The 22,032-nt window shown below is 37.8% G+C and overlaps 1 protein-coding gene and 1 pseudogene across 11 annotated transcripts in view; one reads left to right on the forward strand and one right to left on the reverse strand.

Annotated features, from left to right (window-relative positions):
• CSPP1 (centrosome and spindle pole associated protein 1) overlaps window positions 1-22,032 on the forward strand; it is a 234,531-nt gene that overhangs the window by 22,501 nt on the left and 189,998 nt on the right. The window lies entirely within an intron of this gene.
• LOC143688698 (translocation protein SEC63 homolog pseudogene) lies at window positions 12,722-14,447 on the reverse strand (annotated as a pseudogene).

A 22,032-nucleotide genomic window follows, 5' to 3' on the forward strand; every position in this document is an offset into this window, starting at 1 on the left:
CATGTCATCTGCAAATAATGAGAGTTTTACTTCTTCCTTTCCAATTTGGATTCCTTCTTTTCTTTGTCCTGCCTGATTGCTCTAGGTAGAACTTCTAGCACAGTGTTGAATAATAGTGGTAACTGTGGGCATCCTTGGGTTGTGTCTGATGTTAGGGGGAAAGCTTTTAGTCTCTCTCCATTGAGTACAATACTGGCTATTGATTTTTCATATATTCCCTTTATCATATTGAGGTAGTTAACTTTGATTCCTATCTTATGGAGTGTTTTTATCATAAAAGTATGTTAAATTTTGTTGAATGCTTTTTCAGCATCAGTCAAGATGATCATGTGATTTTTCCCTTTCTGGTTGTTAATGTGCTGTATTGCATTTCTTGATTTTCTTGTGTTGAACCATCCTTGCATTCTGGTATAAACTCCACTTGGTCGTGGTGTATAATTCTTTTAATGTGTTGTATTCGATTGGCTAATATTTTGTTGAAAATTTTTGCATCTGTGTTCATTAGGGAGATTGGCATGTAGTTTTCCATTCTTATAGCATCTTTACCTGGTTTTGGTATTAAAATGATATTAACTTCATAAAATGAGTTAGGTAGGGTTCCTTTTTCCACAATTTTTTTGAAAAGCTTGAGTAGGATTGATGTTAGTTGTTTTTGTAATGTTTGATAAAATTCCTCTCTGAAGCCATCTGGCCCTGGACTTTTCTTTGTAGGAAGATTTTTGATGACTGATTGAATCTCTTTACTTGGGATGGGTTTGTTGAGATCTTCTGTTTCTTCCTGAGTCGGTATAGCTCGTTTTTGTGTCTCTAGCACATTTGTCCATTTCATCTAAGTTGTCTAGATTTTGATATATAGTTGTTCATAGTATCCTCCTATGATTTATTTGATTTCTTCAGGGTCTGTCGTAATGCATTGCTTCTCACTTCTGATTTTGTTTATTTGCATCCTTTATCTTTTTTTCTTCGTCGTTCTTGCTAGTGGCCCATCAATTTTATTGATTTTCTCAAAGTACCAACTTTTGGTTTTATTAATTCTTTCTGTTCTTTTGTTCTCTCATTCATTTATCTCTACTTTAATCTTTGTTATTTCTCTTCTATCTGCTTTGGGGTTAGTTTGCTATTCTTTCTCAAGTTCCTCCAGGTGTACTGTTAAGTCCTTGATTTTTGCTGTCTCTTGTTTTTTAATATAGGCATTTAGGGCCATAAATTGCCCTCTCAGCACAGCCTTTGCTGCATCCCATAAGTTCTGATAAGTTGTATTCTCATGTTCATTCATCTCCAGATAGCTACTGTTTCTCTCTCAATTTCTTCTTTGACCCATTGGCTGTTTAAGAGTGTGTTATTTAATCTCCATATATTTGTGAGTGTTCTCATTCTTTGGTGGTTATAAGGGTCCAGTTTCAGTCCATTGTGATCAGAAAAAGTACTTTGAATAATTTCAATGTTTTAAAATTTATATAAACCTGTTTTTGCCCCAGCATATGATTTATCCTGGAGAATGTTCCATGAGCACTGGAGAAGAATGTATATCCTTGTGCTATGTAGTACAATGACCTAAATATGTCTATAAGGTCTAATTCATTTATCAAGTTGATTGACTTCTCTGTTTCCTTGCTGATCTTGCGTCTGGTTGTTCAGTCTATAAAAGAGAGTGGTGTATTGAAGTCTCCTACTTTTATTGTTGATACATCTATCACTCCCTTCAGTTTTGCCAATGTCTGTCTCATGTACTTTGGAGCTCCTTGATTGGGAGCATAAACATTTATGATTGTTCTCTCTTCTTGGTGAATTGACCCTTTAATTAGTATATAGTGTCCTTTGTCTCTTATGATGTCTCTTTACATTTAAAGTCTATTTTGTGTGATATTAGTGTAGCTACTCTTGCTGTCTTTTGGTTACAACTTGAGTGGAAGGTTTTTTCCCATCCTTTCACTTTCAATCTATTTGTATCCTCATGTCTAAATGAGTCTCTTGTAAGCAGTTTATAGCTGAGATATATTTCTTAATCCATTCTGCCAATCTTTATCTTTTAATTCCTAAGTTTAGTCCATTAACATTCAGAGTTATTACTGAAAAGGCATTTCTTGAATCTACCATCTTATCTTTTTTATCTTTTTTTATTAATTAAAAAAATTAACAAACAAAACATTTAGAAATCATTCCATTCTACATACATAATCAGTAATTCTTAATATCATCACATAGTTGCATATTCATCATTTCTTAGTACATTTGCATCGATTTAGAAAAAGAAATAAAAAGACAACAGAAAAAGAAGTAAAATGATAATAGAGAAAAAAAAAACCTATACGTACCATACCCCTTACCCCTCGCTTTCATTTTCCACCATTTCAAACTGAATTTATTTTAACATTTGTTCCCCCTATTATTTATTTTTATTCCATGTGTTCTACTCTTCTGTTGATATAGTAGCTAAAAGGAGCATCAGACATAAGGTTTTCACATTCACAGAGTCTCATTGTGAAAGCTATATCATTGTTCAATCATCATCAAGAAACATGGCTACTGGAACATAGCACTACATTTTCAGGCAATTCCCTCCAGCCTCTCCAGTACATCTTCAACAACAAGGTGATATCTACTTAATGCATAAGAGTAACCTCCAGGATAACCTCTCGACTCTGTTTGGAATCTCTCAGCCATTAACACTTGGTCTCATTTTACTCTTCCCCCTTTTGGTCAAGAAGGTTCTCTCAGTCTCTTGATGTTAATTCTCAGCTCATTCTAGGGTTTTTCTCCGTCCTTTGATGCTGAGTCTCAGTTCATTCCAGGATCTTTGTCCCACATTGCCAGGAAGGTCCACACCCCTGGGAGTCATGTCCCACGCAGAGAGGGGAAGGGTGGTGAGACTGCTCATCATATTGGCTGGAGAGAGAGGCCACATCTGAGCAACAAAAGAGGCTCTCTTGGGGGTGACTCTTAGGCCTAAATTTTAAGTAGAATTGACCTATCCTTTGTGGGGTTAAGTTTCATGTGAACAAACCCCAAGACTGGGGGCTCAGCCTATAGCTTTGGTTGTCCACAGTGCTTGTGAGAATATCAAGAATTCAACGTGGGGAAGTTGAATTTCTCCCCACTCTCACCATTCCTCGAAGGGGACTTGCAAATACTTTTCCAGTCAATGATCAAATCATTCTGGTATTCATCAGGGGATCACTGTGGACAAACCAACAAAATCTCAAGTGCTACCTGAGATTCCAAGTACTTATGACATTCAATTGAACTATCTACATGAGTTATATTAGGAAATGCTCTAATCAAAATATAAATTTTGTAACAAATAAACATTTTTTGCTTTAGTCTCACACATAAGGTGACATTGTAAAGTATTAATTATCATCTATTTTCAGCACCCTGGAATAATGACAATCCTTTGGTCTTCCTCATGCAAAAAGATTTTTAAAATTTGTACATTGTACATTTCACTATTATTATACACTCTAGGCATTACTAGATTATACCATCTCGATCTTTACCATCTATCTTTCTTTCTTATTTCATTTATGTCCCCAGTCCTCCTCCCTCTATCATTCTCACATGCAGCTTCATTCAGTGTTTTAACATAATTACATTACAGTTAGGTAGTATTGTGCTGTCCATTTTTGAGTTTTTGTATCCAGTCCTGTTGCACAGTCCGTATCCCTTCAGCTCTAATTACCCACTATCTTACCCTATTTCTATCTCCTGATGGTCTCTGTTACCAATTACATATTCCAAGTTTATTTACTAATGTCGGTTCATATCAGTGAGACCATACAGTATTTGTCCTTTAGTTTTTGGCTAGTCTCACTCAGCATAATGTTCTCTAGGTCCATCCATGTTGTTACATACTTCATAAGTTTATTCTGTCTTAGAGCTGCATAATTATCCATCGTATGTATATACCACAGTTTGTTTAGCCACTCATCTGTTGATGGACATTTTGGCTGTTTCCATCTCCTTGCAATTGTAAAAAATGCTACTATAAACATTGGTGTGCAAATGTCTGTTTGTGTCTTTGCCCTTAAGTCCTCTGAGTAGCTGGGTCGTATGGCAATTCTATATTCAGCTTTTTGGGGAACCGCCAAATTGCCTTCCACAGTGGTTGCACCATTTGACATTCCCACCAACAGTGGATAAGTGTGCCTCTTTCTCCACATCCTCTCCAGCACTTGTCATTTTCTGTTTTGTTGATAATGGCCATTCTGGTGGGTGTGAGATGATATCTCATTGTGGTTTTGATTTGCATTTCTCTAATGGCCAGGGACATTGAGCATCTCTTCATGTTCCTTTTGACCATTTGTGTTTCCTCTTCTGGTAGGTGTCTGTTCAAGTCTTTTTCCCATTTTGTAATTGGATTGGCTGTCTTTTTGTTGTTGAGTTGAACAATCTCTTTATAAATTCTGGATACTAGACCTTTATCTGATATGTTGTTTCCAAATATTGTCTCGCGTTGTGTAGACTGTCTTTTTACTTTCTTGATGAAGTTCTTTGATGCACAAAAGTGTTTAATTTTGAGGAGCTCCCATTTCTTTCTTTCTTTCTTAAGTGCTCTTGCTTTAGGTGTAAAGTCCATAAACCCGCCTCCAATTATAAGATTCATAAGATATCTCCCTACATTTTCCTCTAACTGTTTTATGGTCTTAGACCTAATGTTTAGATCTTTGATCCATTTTGAGTTAACTTTTGTATAGGGTGTGAGATACGGGTCCTCTTTCATTCTTTTGCATATGGATATCCAGTTCTCTAGGCACCATTTATTGAAGAGACTGTTCTGTCCCAGGTGAGTTGGCTTGACTGCCTTATCAAAGATCAAATGTCCATAGATGAGAGGGTCTATATCTGAGTACTCTATTCGATTCCATTGGTCGATATATCTATCTTTATGCCAGTACCATGCTGTTTTGACCTCTGTGGCTTCATAATATGCCTTAAAGTCAGGCAGCGTGAGACCTCCAGCTTCGTTTTTTTTCCTCAAGATACTTTTAGCAATTCAGGTCACCCTGCCCTTCCAGATAAATTTGCTTATTGGTTTTTCTATTTCTGAAAAATAAGTTGTTGGGATTTTGATTGGTATTGCGTTGAATCTGTAAATCAGTTTAGGTAGAATTGACATCTTAACTATATTTAGTCTTCCAATCCATGAACATGGTATGCTCTTCCATCTATTTAGGTCTTCTGTGATTTGTTTTAACTGTTTCTTGTAGTTTTCTTTGTATAGGTCTTTTGTCTCTTTAGTTAAATTTATTCCTAAGTATTTTATTCTTTTAGTTGCAATTGTAAATGGAATTCGTTTCTTGATTTCCCCCTTAGCTTGTTCATTACTAGTGTATAGAAACACTACAGATTTTTGAATGTTGATCTTGTAACCTGCTACTTTGCTGTACTCGTTTATTAGCTCTAGTAGTTTTGCTGTGGATGATTCAGGGTGTTCGACATATAGTATCATATCATCTGCAAACAGTGATAGTTTTACTTCTTCCTTTCCAATTTTGATGCCTTGTATTTCTTTTTCTTGTCTAATTGCTCTGGCTAGAACCTCCAACACAATGTTGAATAATAGTGGTGATAGTGGACATTCTTGTCTTGTTCCTGATCTTAGGGGGAATGTTTTCCATTTTTCCCCATTGAGGATGATGTTAGCTGTGGGTTTTTCATATATTCCCTCTATCATTTTAAGGAAGTTCCCTTGTATTCCTATCCTTTGAAGTGTTTTCAACAGGAAAGGATATTGAATCTTGTCAAATGCCTTCTCTGCATCAATTGAGATGATCATGTGATTTTTCTGCTTGATTTGTGATATGGTGTATTACGTTAATTGATTTTCTTATGTTGAACCATCCTTGCATACCTGGGATGAATCCTACTTGGTCATGATGTATAATTCTTTTAATGTCTTGCTGGATTTGATTTGCTAGAATATTGTTGAGGATTTTTGCATCTATATTCATTAGAGAGATTGGTCTGTACTTTTCTTTTTTTGTAGTATCTTTGCCTGGTTTTGGTATGAGGGTGATGTTGGCTTCATAGAATGAATTAGGTAACTTTCCCTCCACTTCAGTATTTTTGAAGAGCTTGAGCAGGGTTGATACTAATTCTTTCTGGAATGTTTGGTAGAATTCACATGTGAAGCCGTCTGGTCCTGGACTTTTCTTTTTAGGAAGCTTTTGAATGACTGATTCAATTTCTTTACTTGTGATTGGTTTGTTGAGGTCATCTATTTCTTCTTGAATCAAAGTTGGTTGTTCATGCCTTTCTAGGAACTTGTCCATTTCATCTACATTGTTGTATTTATTAGCATAAAGTTGTTCATAGTATCCAGTTATTACCTCCTTTATTTCTGTGAGGTCAGTGGTTATGTCTCCTCTTCCATTTCTGATCTTATTTATTTGCGTCCTCTCTCTTCTTCTTTTTGTCAATCTTGCTAAGGGCCCATCAATCTTATTGATTTTCTCATAGAACCAACTTCTGGTCTTATTGATTTTCTCTATTGTTTTCAAGTTCTCAATTTCATTTATTTCTGCTCTAATCTTTGTTATTTCTTTCCTTTTCCTTACTTTGGGGTTAGGTTGTTGTTCTTTCTCCAGTTCTTCTAAGTGGACAGTCAATTCCCGAATTTTTGCCCTTTCTTCTTTTTTGATATAGGCATTTAGGGCAATAAATTCCTCTCTTAACACTGCCTTTGCTGTGTCCCATAGGTTTTGGTATGTTGTGTTTTCATTTTCATTGGCCTCTAGATATTTACTAATTTCTCTAGCAATTTCTTCTTTGACCCAGTCGTTGTTTAGGAGTGTGTTGTTGAGCCTCCACGTATTTGTGAATTTTCTGGCACTCTGCCTGTTATTGATTTCCAACTTCATTCCTTTACGATCCGAGAAAGTGTTGTGTATGATTTCAGTCTTTTTAAATTTGTTGAGACTTGCTTTGAGATAGCCTATGGTCTATCTTTGAGAATGATCCATGAGCACTTGAGAAAAAGGTGTATCCTGCTGTTGTGGGGTGTAATGTCCTATAAATGTCTGTTAAGTCTAGCTCATTTATTGTAACATTCAAATTCTCTGTTTCTTTATTGATCCTCTGTCTAGATGTTCTGTCCATTGATGAGAGTGGGGAATTGAAGTCTCCAACTATTATGGTAGATATGTCTATTTCCCTTTTCAGTAATTGCAGTGTATGCCTCACGTATTTTGTGGCATTCTCGTTTGGTGCATAAATATTTATGATTGTTATGTCTTCTTGTTGAATTGTTCCTTTTATTAGTACATAGTATCTTTCTTTGTCTCTTTTAACTGTTTTACATTTGAAGTCTAATTTGTTGGATATTAGTATAGCTACTCCTGCTCTTTTCTGGTTGTTATTTGCATGAAATATCTTTTCCCAACCTTTCACTTTCAACCTATGGGTCTAAGATGTGTTTCCTGTAGACAGCATATAGATGGATCCTGTTTTTTAATCCATTCTGCCAGTCTATGTCTTTTAATTGGGGAGTTCAGTTCATTAACATTTAGTGTTATTACTGTTTGGGTAGTACTTTCCTCTACCATTTTGCCTTTTGTATATTATATATCATATCTAATTCTCCTTCTTTCTATGCTCTTCTCCACACCTCTCTTTTCCATCTTTTCGTATCTGTCTCTAGTGCTCCCTTTAGTATTTCTTGCAGAGCTGGTCTCTTGGTCATAAATTCTCTCAGTGACTTTTTGTCTGAAAATGTTTTAATTTCTCCCTCATTTTTGAAGAACGGTTTTGCTGGATATAGAATTCTTGGTTGGTAGTTTTTCTCTTTTAGTAATTTAAATATATCATCCCACTGTCCTCTTGCCTCCATGGTTTCTGCTGCGAAATCTACACATAGTATTATTGGGTTTCCCTTTTATGTGATGGATTGCTTTTCTCTTGCTGCTTTCAAGATCCTCTTTTTCTCTTTGACCTCTGACATTCTAACTAGTTAAGTGTCTTGGAGAGTGCCTATTTGGATCTGTTCTCTTTGGGGTGCGCTGCACTTCTTGGATCTGTAATTTTAGGTCTTTCATAAGAGTTGGGAAATTTTCAGTGATAATTTCTTCCATTAGTTTTTCTCCTCCTTTTCCCTTCTCTTCTCCTTCTGGGACACACAAAACACGTATATTTGTGCGCTTCATATTACCATTCAATTCCCTGAGCTCCTGCTCAAATTTTTCCATTTTTTTCCCTATAGTTTCTGTTTCTTTTTGGATTTCAGATGTTCCATCCTCCAGTTCACTAATTCTATCCTCTGTCTCTTGAAATCTACCATTGTAGGTTTCCATTGTTTTTTTCATCTCTTCTACTATGACTTTCATTCCCATAAGTTCTGTGATTTGTCTTTTCAGACTTTCCATTTCTTCTTTTTGTTCATTCCTTGCCTTCTTCATGTCCTCCCTCAGTTGATTGATTTGGTGTTTGAAGAGGTTTTCCATTTCTGTTCATATATTCAGAATTAATAGTCTCAGCTCCTGTATCTCATTTGAACTATTGGTTTGTTCCTTTGACTGGGCCATATCTTCAATTTTCCTAGTGTGATTTTTATTTATTTATTTTTTTTCCTTTTACATGGGCAGGTACTGGGAATCGAACCTGTGTCCTTGGGCATAGCAGGCAAGCATTCTTACCTGCTGAGCCACCGTGCCCCGCCCGTGCGATTTGTTTTTATTGCTGGCGTCTGGACATTTAATTACTTTAGTTTATTCTGGAGATTGCTTTCACTTATCTTACCTAGGGTTTTCTTGCTAGATGAGTTTGTTGTCTATCTGTTCATTGACCTCCAGTTCAGCTTTTTCTGGGCCTCTAGCTTAAGTTTTGTTTAACAGAGGGTAATTTTTCAGTTCTTGTTTTCTTGTTTCTTGTCCTGCTCGTAATGTGCCTTTTCCCTCCCCACCCTTAGAAGGGTCTATATAGGTATTACAGACTCCAGCCGGGTTTTCCGGACTAAGCTGGCCTTCTTTCGGGGGGAAGGAATCACCTGCGTCAGTTTTCCCTGAGGGTGAGACCCAGCAGGTTGAAAGACTTTCCTGTGAAGTCTCTGGGCTCTGTTTTTCTTATCTTGCCCGGTATGTGGCGCTTGTCTGTCTGCGGGTCCCACCAGCAAAAGATGTTGTGGCTCCTTTAACTTTGGAAGGCTCTCCCTGTTGGGGGTGTTGTGGAGACAGAGGAAACGTTGTAGGCTGGTTTCAATGGCTTCAAATTGCGAAACCCTGGGGTCTGAACTCCTCGAGAGAGGGACTCCACCCGAGTTGCGTTTTACCCCTCCCCTGGGGAAGGGTCAGGAGGGAGACAACCCTGAAAGCAGCCTGCTTCTGTGTAAGCCCAGGGCAGCCGCAGCCTGCGCAATCCCCCCGCTGAATCCAGAAGCAGCCAAGTCTCCGTAGAAACAGCCATAAAAGTCTCCTTTTCGTCCCCTTTCCTCTTTTTTGGTTAGCCCAATAGGTGTCCTCTGCCTTGACCAGTTTCGCCTGAGCTGGGGGGCCTATTTTTAGTAGTCAGAATTTGTTTATTAATGCCACTATCGGTGTTTGGTTGGACTCAGTCTCTGCTACTATTAGAGTTTCTTTCGTTTCCCTCCGGGAAGCCGCCTGTGGGGGAGGGGCGCCGGGCACCGGGCACCGCGGCTTGAGGAAGTGCACGCGGCTTGGGGAAGTGCGCGCAGCTTGGGGAACTCACTGTTCTGGAGACTCTCAGCCCGTCCAGCTGTTCCAGACTGGGGTATGCTGTGTGTCTGGTCACTGTCGTGGCTCCGGGAGCTGTTCTGTACTGTTTCTGGTTGTTTAGTAGCTGCTCTGGAGGACTAACTAAAAACGCACGCACATTACTAAGCCGCCATCTTGGCCCCCCTCTGGCATGTGATCTTTTTTATCTTATTTGTCAGATCTATATATTCTTTTCCTTCTTTCTCTTTTCATCCTTTGAATTACCCTTACTGGTACTCTTTAATTCTGTGCCCTCCTCCAGACCCCCATCTCCTGTCGATTTTTTTAATTTGCAGAACTCCTTTTAGTATTTTTTGTGCAGCGGGTCTCTTGTTGACAGATTCTTTTAGGATTGTTTGTTTGTGAAAACTTTAATCTCTCCCTCAGTTTTAAGGACAATTAGAATTCTTGGCTTTAAGTCTTTCTATTGTACGGTCTTAAATATATCATACCATTGCCTTCTCGCCACCATAGTGCTAGTTGAGTAGTCTAAACTCAGTCTTATGTGGTTTCTTTTGTATGTAGTAGATTGTTTTTCTCTTACCGCTTTCAGAATTTTATGCTTCTCTTCAGTATTTGACAGAGTGGTTAGTATGTGTCTTGCAGAAGGCCAATTTGGATTTATTCTGTTTGGAGTTTGTTGGACTTCTTCGACTTGTATATTTATGTCCTTTATAAGGGTTGGGATGTTTTCCCCCATTATGTGCTCAACTACTCTTCCTAGCCCTTTACTCCTCTCTTGTCCTTCTGGGACACCAGTGATTCTTATATTTGCATACTTTGTTTTTTCTGTCATTTCCCTGGGGTCCAATTCATAGTTTTCCTCCTTTTTTTGCCATTTGCTATTTTGAGTCTTCGACGTCAGTTATCCTTTCCTCTATATCACTTATTCTTTCTTCTGTCTCTTCAAATCTGTTGTTGTATGTCTCTAGTATATATATATATTTTTTCTGGTAATTTTAAAGTTTTATTTCCAGCTGGTGCAGTAACAAAATACCAATGGTAATTTTACATGTAAAATGACAATCTTTTAGGTAAACAAGGTCACAATTTAGTATCCCAACATTTTTTTGGCCTATGATGATTTTGGTAGGAGAGAATTATCACAATCAGTTTTATAACATTACAGATTTATTCTTCCTTGATATCTAGTAATAAAAATAGTTATCTTACCTCAACGATTCATCATGTACACATTTCTGTTCTTTGTAAGTACTATCGTCCAGGTTGAAATGTAGTAAGGGGAAATCCCTCCCACTTGTGGTTTTTCTACAGTATACAGCAATAGCACTCGCATCATCAATAATGTACAATGTTATTACATTTTTAGTTGAAAAATAAAAGAGTGGATTATCCTACTCATATCCTTTCTCTGGGAGTAAAAAGATGTATACTGTTACAAACGTAAAACATGTCAAACTTCTATTTTATTGACAGGACTGCAAAATTAATACAAAAAGTTCCTCCTTTGCATGTTTTTTTTTTCTTCCTTAAATGGCCTCTGATAGGTAGATTAAAAGCTAAGAATGTATTTCAGCTCTTAGAGTGAACCTTAAAAAAAAGGTTTAATAATGTAAGCTACCAACATCAGAGAACATATTGTCCCACAATCATTTTTAAACCTAAATCTTATCAAAAGAATTAGATCCTGCATGATCTGCTAAAATAGAGGCTTTAAAATAGTTTAAGCCATTAAAACCCAGTTTTATAATCTGTGTGATAACTCTGGGTAATTAAGAAAAGGAAAATCCCAAAATACAGCCCTCTGTATTATGTGGAATGTGACAGAATGTGCACTTACGACCAAGATAGGTAAAAAATGAATTGTTTAAAACTGTGAATGGAGCTGTTATAAATATTCTCATATCATCGCAAAATATCAATAAATGAATAGTAGAGCTTATCAAGAGATTACAAACTTGAGCAGCTGCTACTTAAAACATTTTTGTGGTATTTATCATTATTTTTATATTTGCTAAAACTAAAATTGAACAAAGAAATCTTTGCTCATTTACAGATTGTTTTTCATGTACCTTTACTTTTACTGGGATCATAAATTGATCAGATAATACATAGCCCATGCTTCCAGACAGTTATAATAATAAAGGATGTGTTCTAGTTTGCTAGCAGCTGGAATGCAACACACCAGAGACAGACTGGCTTTTAAAAAGGGGAATTTAATAAGTTGCTAGTTTATAGTTCTAAGGCTGAAAAAATGTCCAATTAAAACAAGTCTGTAGAAATGTCCAATAAAAGGTATCCAGGAAAAGATACCTTGGTTCAAGAAGGCTGATGATGTTCAGGGTTTCTCTCTCATTCTGGAAAGGCACATGGCAAACACAGTCACAGTTTCTCTCTCAGCTGGAAGGGTACGTGACGAGCAAGGCATCATCTGCTAGCTTTTTCTCCTGGCTTCCTGTTTCATGAAGCTCCCTGGGAGGTGTTTTCCTTCATCTCCAAAGCTCTAGCTGATGGACTCTGCTTCGTGGTGCTACTGCATTCTCTTGCTCTCTCTGAATCTCCTTCATTCTCCAAAATGTTTCCTCTTTTATAGGACTTCAGAAACTTATCAAGACCCTCTCAAATGGGTGGAGACATGTCACCTTATCCAGTTTAACAACCACTCTTGATTAAATCACATCTCCTAGGAGATGGTCTAATTACAGTTTCAAACATACAATACTGAATAGGGATTAGAAGAGACTGCTGCCTTTATAAAATGGGATTAGGATTAAAACATGGCTTTTCTAGGGTACATACATTCTCTAAACCAGCACAGGATGTATTATCATTTGCCAGGGAATAAATGCACCATCCCATACTTGAAAGGCTTTAACAAGCCTTAAGCATTTTTCAGGTTGTACCAAGGCACCACACCACTGCCTAGTTATATTATATACCTCTTTCTAGTAAAGAAACTAACACCATCCTCAACATCAGTTCTTTACTGTTTCTGGTTTATTTTACACTTCCAAAACAGCAAAAATTTGCAAATACATTCAAATACTGTGGTCCACTCATAGTACTGCTTAGTCATCATCTTCCTCTTCCTCTTCTTCCTCAAAGCTATCTTCAAAGCCCTCACTGTCCTCCTGGTCTTCATCCCACTCTATTGCTGTATCCCACTGTGGGTGATTTTCTGGCACAGGCTTACCCTCATGAACTTCCAACTTCAATGGTTTAATCTGATCCAAACCCATATAGGAGTCTGATTTCAGAAACACTGTATACTGATTATTTCTGCCTGGCACAGGAAACTTCAGTTCTACCTATTCTGTATCTTTTAATGTACACAGATGGTATGGCATAGATGTTAATGTTTGTTCCTTCCTGTCTGCAATGTAAAGCTACCACCATTCTTGTTTTTCATCAGAAAAGTAAAGACTGTAAACAGGATGTGTTATCTTTGATTTGATTTCCCATCGAGCTCTCTCCTTTTGCTGTATACTTTGCTATAATTTTTACCATTCTGCTTCATTGTCTTTGTTTTGTTTTTCATCTTGCTCTCTATCAGAGTCTCTCTCACTACTGTCATCTTCTTCGCTTTGAGAATCTCTATTGTTTCTTGTTCAGAATCACTGCCTTTGTCAGGCACTTCTTCATCTTCCTTTACAGCAGCTTCAATCCCAGTGACTCCATTTGTTTCATTTGTTTGCTTGTGTTTCTGTTTTTGCTTTGATAATGGCACAGGTGTAGGCTTCTTTTTTAAAGATTTCTTTCTTTTTTTTTTTTTTTTTTGATTTAGCTGTTTTCTTGGGTCCTTTACTCTTCTGTTGCCATCCTCCTTTTGTCCTGTTCTTGTTGGTATCACCCTGCCAATCTTCTCCTGGCTGTTTCTCTGTAGCATAGATGAACTGCTCCTTTTCAAATATTTCTGCCATTGTTTACCTTGTCAATTTAACCATTACAGTAACTAAGGATCCTACTGTGTTATTGTTGTTATCTTCATCATCCAGTACTTGTGATTTTATGTCCATGGTTACATATGGAAAACTCCCCAAAAGAGCCAAATTTCTTTGTATTTTTCATCTTCAAGGAAGTGTAATAAATTGTGACTATCTGATCTTTTCACCAAATCCTGTATGGTTTTAATTTTGAACTTTTTATGATTAGAAACCCATCTAAGATTGTCCTCTTCAATATGATGGGAGCTGCAGAAGGGGAGATTTAAACTGTTGAAGGCCTTGAATAGTCGTCTGGGAAAGCTTCATGCAGTTTTCTAGGGATGCCAAAGTTGGAGCATGAAACTCCCTTTCTTCATGGCTCCAGGCCATTGTTATTTACTTGGCAGTTTACATTAACCATTCCTTTAAGTAGGCCAGGGCACTTTTTTAGCATAAATTGCTGATCTTCTTCAAGTGTCTCAGGAATCTTCATTCTGGCAAGATGAGACAGTAAAAGAACTCTGGCCTTCAAGCTGTATGGGCAAGTAGTTGGAGGCCCATTTTTCTTTAAGTTAATTCTGCCAATTTCTCTGATTAGCTGTGGTATTAGAATATTATCCATTGGTCTGCTTGTGGCATCTTTGTTATACTGAGGATCAAATTCATAGACTCCAGCCAAACCATGTTGAGACGTTTCATATCCATATTTTGACTTTTATATACAAAGTAGGTATAAATCTGTGTTGTGTGTATTAGAATCTGGTCTCCACTATAACATATTGAATGATAACCACCAAGAGCCCACAACAACTGGAAGGATAACGATAAATGTCATCCCATACACAAGTAAAACGAGCATTCTGGTCTTGGGGCCAGAGGTAGTATGTGGCTGGGATCACAGTGAGCCCCACAAAGGAGGTGAGGAAGCAGAATAAGGTGTTCCCACTGTCATCGTACTGGAACTGCTGCCCTGCCATAGCATCCCCCACTTCTTCCTGCCACCACCACAACCCACTCTGCACTCAGGCTCCCAGTGCCCTGGCCCAGTGTGGTATAGCTCCAACACCGCAGCTGCCCCCTTTCCCCCGACCCCCACACTACTCTCTCTAGTATGTTTTTTATTTGGTCAACAGAGTCTTTAATCTCTGTGATATACATATTTTTCTGTTTATTCTTTTGAATTCCTCTTTATGCTCTTCTGCTGTCTTCTTGATTTCCTTTATGTCATTTGCCATCCCACTTATTTTATTAAGTAGAGTTATATGAACATCTTTGATTAGTTGTTCCAACATCTTTGTCTCCTCTGGTGTTTTAATTTGGTCATTAGGCAGGGCTATATCTGTCTGCGTGGTGATATGCTTAGTGACCTTCTGCTGTCCTCACAGTATGTAAATAACTTGATTGATTTACTTTGGGAGTTGATTTCTTTAAGTAGTCTAAGGCCTTGTGTTTGCATGGTGGATGTGCAGCAGGTAGCAGGGTATGGGGCAGAGTACAACTGTGCAGTGATTCGTTTCAGGGCAGGTATAGGCACAGGTTGGAGATGTTACACTGGTACTTGTGACTGTGGGAGCCCATCGGCCAGGGATGATGTAGCTGAGTGGGTGCACAGGTCTGGGGGACGTAACCCTGGTATGCGCTGGTCTAGGGTGTGGAGCCCTTTGCACATGTGTAGAGCTGTGACAGCAGGTCGGTTTTATGCCTTCTTTTGTTGGGGGCAGATGTGACCCAGGTGCACAGATCAGCTGTTTCCCAGAGTGGGGAAGTGTGACTGAGGGCTGTGCGCATGTGGAGTTCTAGGACTGCCATAAACTGATGTTTCCAGGACTGAATGATGTGATTGGGGCCCTTGCACATGTGCAGTCTGGGAGTGCTGTAAACTGAATTTCCCAGAGCTGCAGGACATGATTGGGGGCCTATGCACATGCGCGTGTCTAGGAGTGCTGTAAAACTGATGCACAGAGCTCATGGGCAGGGGCTGGGGGTAGCCTGGGTATGGAGATTGGCATTTATGCACCGTAGCCTTTATGCACTGGCCACAGCCTGCAGGGAGCAGGGAGGGGGAGGTTGTGCTTGGGAAGGGTGCATGAGAGGTGGGTTAGGTTGTATTTTGGATGGGGGTGTGGGGTGGGTATGTACTGGGGGCTGGTGGGGTGGGGGTGATGGGAGCGTGGTGAATGGGAATGGGTGATGGGGTTCAGTGTAGGGTGTGCGGTGAGTCATGGGTCACAGGGCTGTGCTGGTGAGGGTAGTGTGTTCAAGGAACATGGCCTGGCTTAATTCCTAGTCCCCGGTTCCCTTCTCTGCACTCCTGTGGGCTCTCCACTTTTGTGCCAGGCTCAGTCTTTTTGCTTCTCAGTTCCTTGGCCTCTGCAACCAGGGCTATCCTTTGTGGTGCAGAAAGCTGTCCCAGGTCAATTGCTCTCTTAAATTGCCATCTCAGTTGCCCTCCCATCCCTTCTCTAGTTTTTCCGTGGAGCAGGGCTGAATTTGATCTACTCTATTTGGCCATCTTTCCGGAAGTCCTCAGTTTTCTAGGATTTTGTGGAGAATTTTTGCATCTGTATTTGTTAGGGAGATTGGTCTGTAGATTTCCTTAACAGTGGCTTAATCTGGTTTGGGTACTAAAATGATATTAGCTTCATAAAATGAGTTAGGTAGTGTTCTAGTTTGCTCACTGCCAGAATGCAACATACCTGAAACAAAATGACTTTTCAAAAGGGGAAGTTAATAAATTGTTAGTTTACAGTTCTAAGGCCTAATGTCCTAATTAAAGCAAGTCTATAAAAATGTCCAAATGAAGGCACCAATAAGAGGTTACCTTCACTCAGGAAAGGCCGATGAAGTTCAGGGTTTCTCTCTGAACTGGAAAGGCACATGGCAAACATGGCAATATCTACTAGCAGTTACTCCAGGCTTCCTGTTTCATGAAACTCACAGGAGCATATTCCTTTTTCATCTTCAAGGGTCTCTGGTTGGTGGACTCTGTAGTTCTCATGGCTATTTCTGTCATGACTCTCTTGTTCTGAAGCTTTCTCCAAAGTACTTCCTCTTTTAAAGAATTCCAGTCAAGTACTCAAGACCCACCTGAAATGGGTGGAGTCATCTCTAACTCAATGTTAATATCCACAGTCAGGCAAATTGCATCTCCATGGAGATAACCTAATCAAGTTTCTGACATACAGTGCTATCTAGGGTTTATGAAATGGTTGCTCCCACAAAATTGGATTAGGATTAAAACATGGCTTTTCTCAGGTACATAAATCCTTTCAAACCGGAATAGGTAGTGATCTTTTTCTTCAGTTTTTAGGGAAAGTTTGAGCAGAATTGGTTTCAGTTCTTTTGGAATGTTTGATAAAATTCCCCTGTGAAACCATCTGGCCCTGGGCATTTGTTTGTAGGAAGATTTTTGATGCCTAATTGAATCTCTTTACTTGTGATTGGTTTGTTGAGATCTTCTGTTCTTCCCTTTTAAAAAAAATATTTTTATTGACAGATCTTCACACAAATACAGTCTAAACATGGTGTACAAACAGTGGCTCACAATATTATCACGTTTATGAATACATCACTATGATCATTTTTAGAACATTTACATCCCTGCATAAAAAGAAATAAAAAGAAAAAAGAAAAAGCAAGTACATCCCATACCTCTTAACTCCTGCTCTCTTTGATCACTAATATTTCAGTCTACCCAATTTATTTTACCCTTCCTTCCCCGTATTATATATTTTTTATCCATTAAAAAAATATTTTTACTGATTAAACTTAACATGGAGACATACAAAGAATCTTAACATGCAAACATTCCATACATGGTGTAAAATCAGTGACTCACAGTATCATTCCATAGTTGTGTATTCATCACCACGATCATTTTTTTTTGAACATTTGTATCACTCCAGAAAAAGAAATAAAGAAGGAAAAAAAAAACCTCAACATATTGTGTCTCTAACCCCTCCCTCACATTGACCACTAGGATTTCCATCTACCCAATTTATTTTTTTTTACAGTTCAGTTATTTTTATTAAACATAAAGTTATGTAATTATCACCAAATTTGCAGTTAATCTCACTCTCATGCTCTGCCTAAGCAGACACAGGTGTGTTTTATGTCTCTCTCAATATGCATTTTTGGACATTACATATAAATGGAATCATACAATGTGTAGCCTTCATTTGACCTCTTTCACTTAGCATAATGTTTATGAAGTTCATCCATGTTGTAGCATGAATCAGTACTGGGTTCTTTTTATTCCATTTTATAATTGTGCTATATATTTTTTATCCATTTATTAGTTCAAGACATTTAAATCTTTTGTAGTTTTTAGTTATTGTGCTGGTTTGAAAGGAAGTATGCCCCTTAGAAAAGTCATGTTTTAATCAAAATATCTTTTTGTAAAGGTAGAATAATCTCTATTCAATACTGTATGTTTGAAACTGTAATCAGATCATCTCCCTGGATGATGTGATTTCGTCAAGAGTGGTTGTTAAACTGGATTAGGGGATGACATGTCTCCACCCATTTGGGTGGGTCTTGATTGATTTATTGGAGTCCTATAAAAGAGGAAACGTTTTGGAGAATAAGAGATTCAGAGAGAGCAGAGAATGCTGCAGTACCACGAAGCAGAGAGTCCATGAGCCAGCAACCTTTAGAGATGAAGAAGGAAAACGCGTCCCGGGGAGCTTCATGAAACCGGAAGCCAGGAGAGGAAGCTAGCAGATGGACACCAGGTTCTCTGTGTGCCCTTCCAGCTGAGAGAGAGAAGCCCTGACTGTGTTTGCCATGTGCCTTCTCATTTAAGAGAGAAACTCTGAATTCCAGCAGCCTTCTTGAACCAAGGTATCTTTCCCTGGATGCCTTAAATTGGACATTTCTATAGACTTGTTTTAATTGGGACATTTTCTCAGCCTTAGAACTATAAGCTAGCAACTCATTAAATTCCCCCTTTCAAAAGCCATTCCATTTCTGGTATCTTGCATTCTGGGAGCTAGCAAACTAGAACAGTTATTGTGAACAGTGTTCCTATGCCAGACTTCATGTGGGCATGTATTTTCATTTCTCTTGGGTAGATTAATGGGAGTGAAACTGCTGGATCATATAGTAAGTTTATGTTTAACATTTTAAAAAAATGGCTAAGTATTCATAAAAAGGCTGTATCATTTTAAACTCCTACTAGCAAAGTATGAAAGTTCCAGATAGTTTCTAACATTTTGTATTGACTGTCTTTTTATTACAGCCATTCTTTGGAGTGTGAAGTGGTATCTTGTTGTAGTTTTACTTTGCATTTTCCTAATGACTAATGATATTGAACATGTTTTCTTGTGCTTAATTGCTATTTCTACATCTTAGTGAAGGGTCTCTTGAAATCTTTAGCCCATTTCAAGGAGTGGATTGTTTTTCTTTTTATTAAGTTGCAAAAGTTTGTTTTGCATACTGGATACAAGCCTCTACCAGGTACCTGAGTTTCACATATTTTTTTAAAAGTCTGTGTCCCATCTTATTCTTCTTCTAACAAAGGCATTATTGTGTTACAATCAGGTAGTATTGTGGTATCCATTTCTGAATTTTTATAATCAGTGCAGTTGCAAAATCTGTATCCCTTATGCTTCAATTACCCAATCTCTACCCTATTTCTATCTCCTGATGACCTCTTTTCTTAACTGAGATTCTCCAAGTTCATTCATTAATGTTAGTTCTTATCAGTGAGACCATACAGTATTTGTCCTTTTCTTTCTGGCTAATCTCACTCAGCATAATGTCCTCAAGGTCTATCCATGTTGTTACATGCTTCGTGACTTTATTCTGTCTTACAACTGCGTCATATTCCATTGTGTGTGTGTGTGTATATATATATATATATATATATATATATATATATACACATACACATATCACAGCTTGTTTAGCCACTTGTCTGTTGATGGACATTTGGGCTGTTTCCATCTCTTGGCAACTGTAAATAATGCTGCTATAAACATTGGTGTGCAAATGTCCATTTGTGTCCTTGCCCTGATATCCTCTGAATAGATACCTGGCAATGGTATTGCAGGATCATATGGCAGTTCTATACTTAGCTTCCTGAGGAACGGCCAAACTGCCTTCCACAGCCATTGTACCATTTTGCATTCCCACCAATAGTAGATAAGTGTGCCTCTTTCTCCAAATCCTCTCCAGCACTTGTCATTTTCTGTTTTATTGATAATGGCCATTCTGATGGGTGTGAGATGATATCTCATTGTAGTTTTGATTTGCATTTCCCTAATAGGCAGGGAAGTTGAACATCTTTTCTTGTGCCTTTTAGCCATTTGTATTTTCTCTTCTGAGAAGTGTCTGTTCATGCCTTTTGCCCATTTTGTAATTTGCTGTTTGTCTTTTTGTTGTTGAGTTGAACAATCTTTATATATTCTGGATACTAGACCCAGATCAGATAAGATATGTCATTTCCAAATATTGTCTGCCATTGTATAAACTGCCTTTTTTCTTTCTTGACAAAGTTCTTTGACTTGCAAAAGTGTTTAATTTTGAGGGGTTACCTTTCTTCTGTGTTTATGCTTTGGGTGTAAGATAGGAAACTGCCTCCTATTTAATAGGAAACTGCCTCCTATTAAAAGTTTTATAAGATATTTTCCTACATTTTTTTCTAAAAGTTTTATGGTCTTAGTTCTAATGCTTAGGTCTTTGATCCATTTTGAGTTAATTTTTGTGTAGGGTGTGAGATGTGGATCCTCTTTCATTCTTTTGCATGTGGATATCCAGTTCTCCAAGTACCAGTTATTGAAGAGATTGTTCTGTTCCAGGTGAGTTTTCTTGACTGCTTTATCAAAAATCAATTGTCCATAGATGAGAGGATCTATATCTGAACACTATATTCAATTCCATTGGTCAGTATATCTATCTTTATGCTAGTACCATGCTGTTTTGACTACTGTAACTTTGTAATACGCCTTAAAGTCAGGTAGTGTGAGACCTCCGACTTCATTTCTCTTTCTCAGGATATTTCTAGCTATTTGGGGCACTCTGCCCTTCCAGATAAATTTGATTATTGATTTTCCTATTTCTGAAAAGTAAGTTTTTGGGATTTTAATTGATATTGCATTGAATCTATAAATCAGTTTATGTAGAATTGACATCTTAACTATATGTAGCCTTCCAATACATGAACATGGTATGCCTTTCCATTTATTTAGGTCTTCTGTGATTGCTTTTAGCAATTTCTTGTAGTTTCCTTTGTATAGGTCTTTTGTATCCTTAGTTTAATTTATTCTAAATACTTTATTCTTTTGGTTGCAGTTGTAAATGGGATTTTTTTCTTGATTTCTCCCTCAGATTGTTCATTACTAGTTTATAGAAACACTACAGATTTTTGAGTGTTGATCTTGTACCCTGCCCATTTGCTTTACTTATTTATTAGCTCTAGTAGTTTTGCTGTGGATTTTTTGGGGTTTTCAATGTCTTAATATCATATCATCTGCAAACAGTGAGAGTTTTACTTCTTCCTTTCCAATTTTGATGCCTTGTATTTCTTTTTCTTGTCTAATTGCTCTGGCTAGAACTTCCAACACAATGTTGAATGACAGTGGTGATAGTGGACATCCTTGTCTTGTTCCTGATCTTAGGGGGAAAGTTTTCAGTTTTTCCCCATTGAGGATGATGTTAGCTGTGAGTTTTTCATATATTCCCTTTATCATGTTGAGGAAGTTCCCTTCTATTTCTGTCCATTGAAGTATTTTCAACAAGAGAGGTTGTTTTCTGCATCAGTGGAGATGATCATGTGGTTTTGCTGCTTTAATTTGTTGATATGGTGTATTACATTAATTGATTTTCTTATGTTGAACCATCCTTGCATACCTGGGATGAATCCTCCTTGGTCATGGTGTATTATTCTTTTATTGTGCTGCTGAATTCAATTTGCGAGAATTTTGTTGAGGATTTTTGCATCTATATTCATTAGAGAAATTGTTCTGTAATTTTCTTTTCTTGTTGTACTTTGTCTGGTTTTAGTATGAGGATGATGTTGGCTTCATAGAATGAGTTAGGTAGCCTTCCCTTCTCTTCAGTTTTTTTGAAGAGTTTGAGCAGGATTGATACTAATTCTTTCTTGAATGTTTGGTAGAATTCACATGTGAAGCCATATGGTCCTAGACTTTTCTTTTTGGGGAGTTTCTTAATGACTAATTCGATTTCTTTACTTGTTATTGGTTTGTTGAGGTCGTCTATTTCTTCTTGAGTCAATGTTGGTTGTTAATGCCTTTCTGGGAAGTTCTGTTGTTTATTAGCATAAAGTTGTTGATAGTATCCTCTCATTACCTCCTTTATTTCTGCAGGGTCAATGGTTATGTCTCCTCTTCTATTTTTGATTTTATTTATTTGCATCCTCTCTCTTTTTGTCAACCTTTTAAGGGTCTATCAATTTTATTGATTTTATTGTAGAACCACCTTCC

Source organism: Tamandua tetradactyla, chromosome 6 (genome assembly GCF_023851605.1).
Source record: "Tamandua tetradactyla isolate mTamTet1 chromosome 6, mTamTet1.pri, whole genome shotgun sequence".
Classification (NCBI taxonomy): Eukaryota; Metazoa; Chordata; class Mammalia; order Pilosa; family Myrmecophagidae; genus Tamandua; species Tamandua tetradactyla.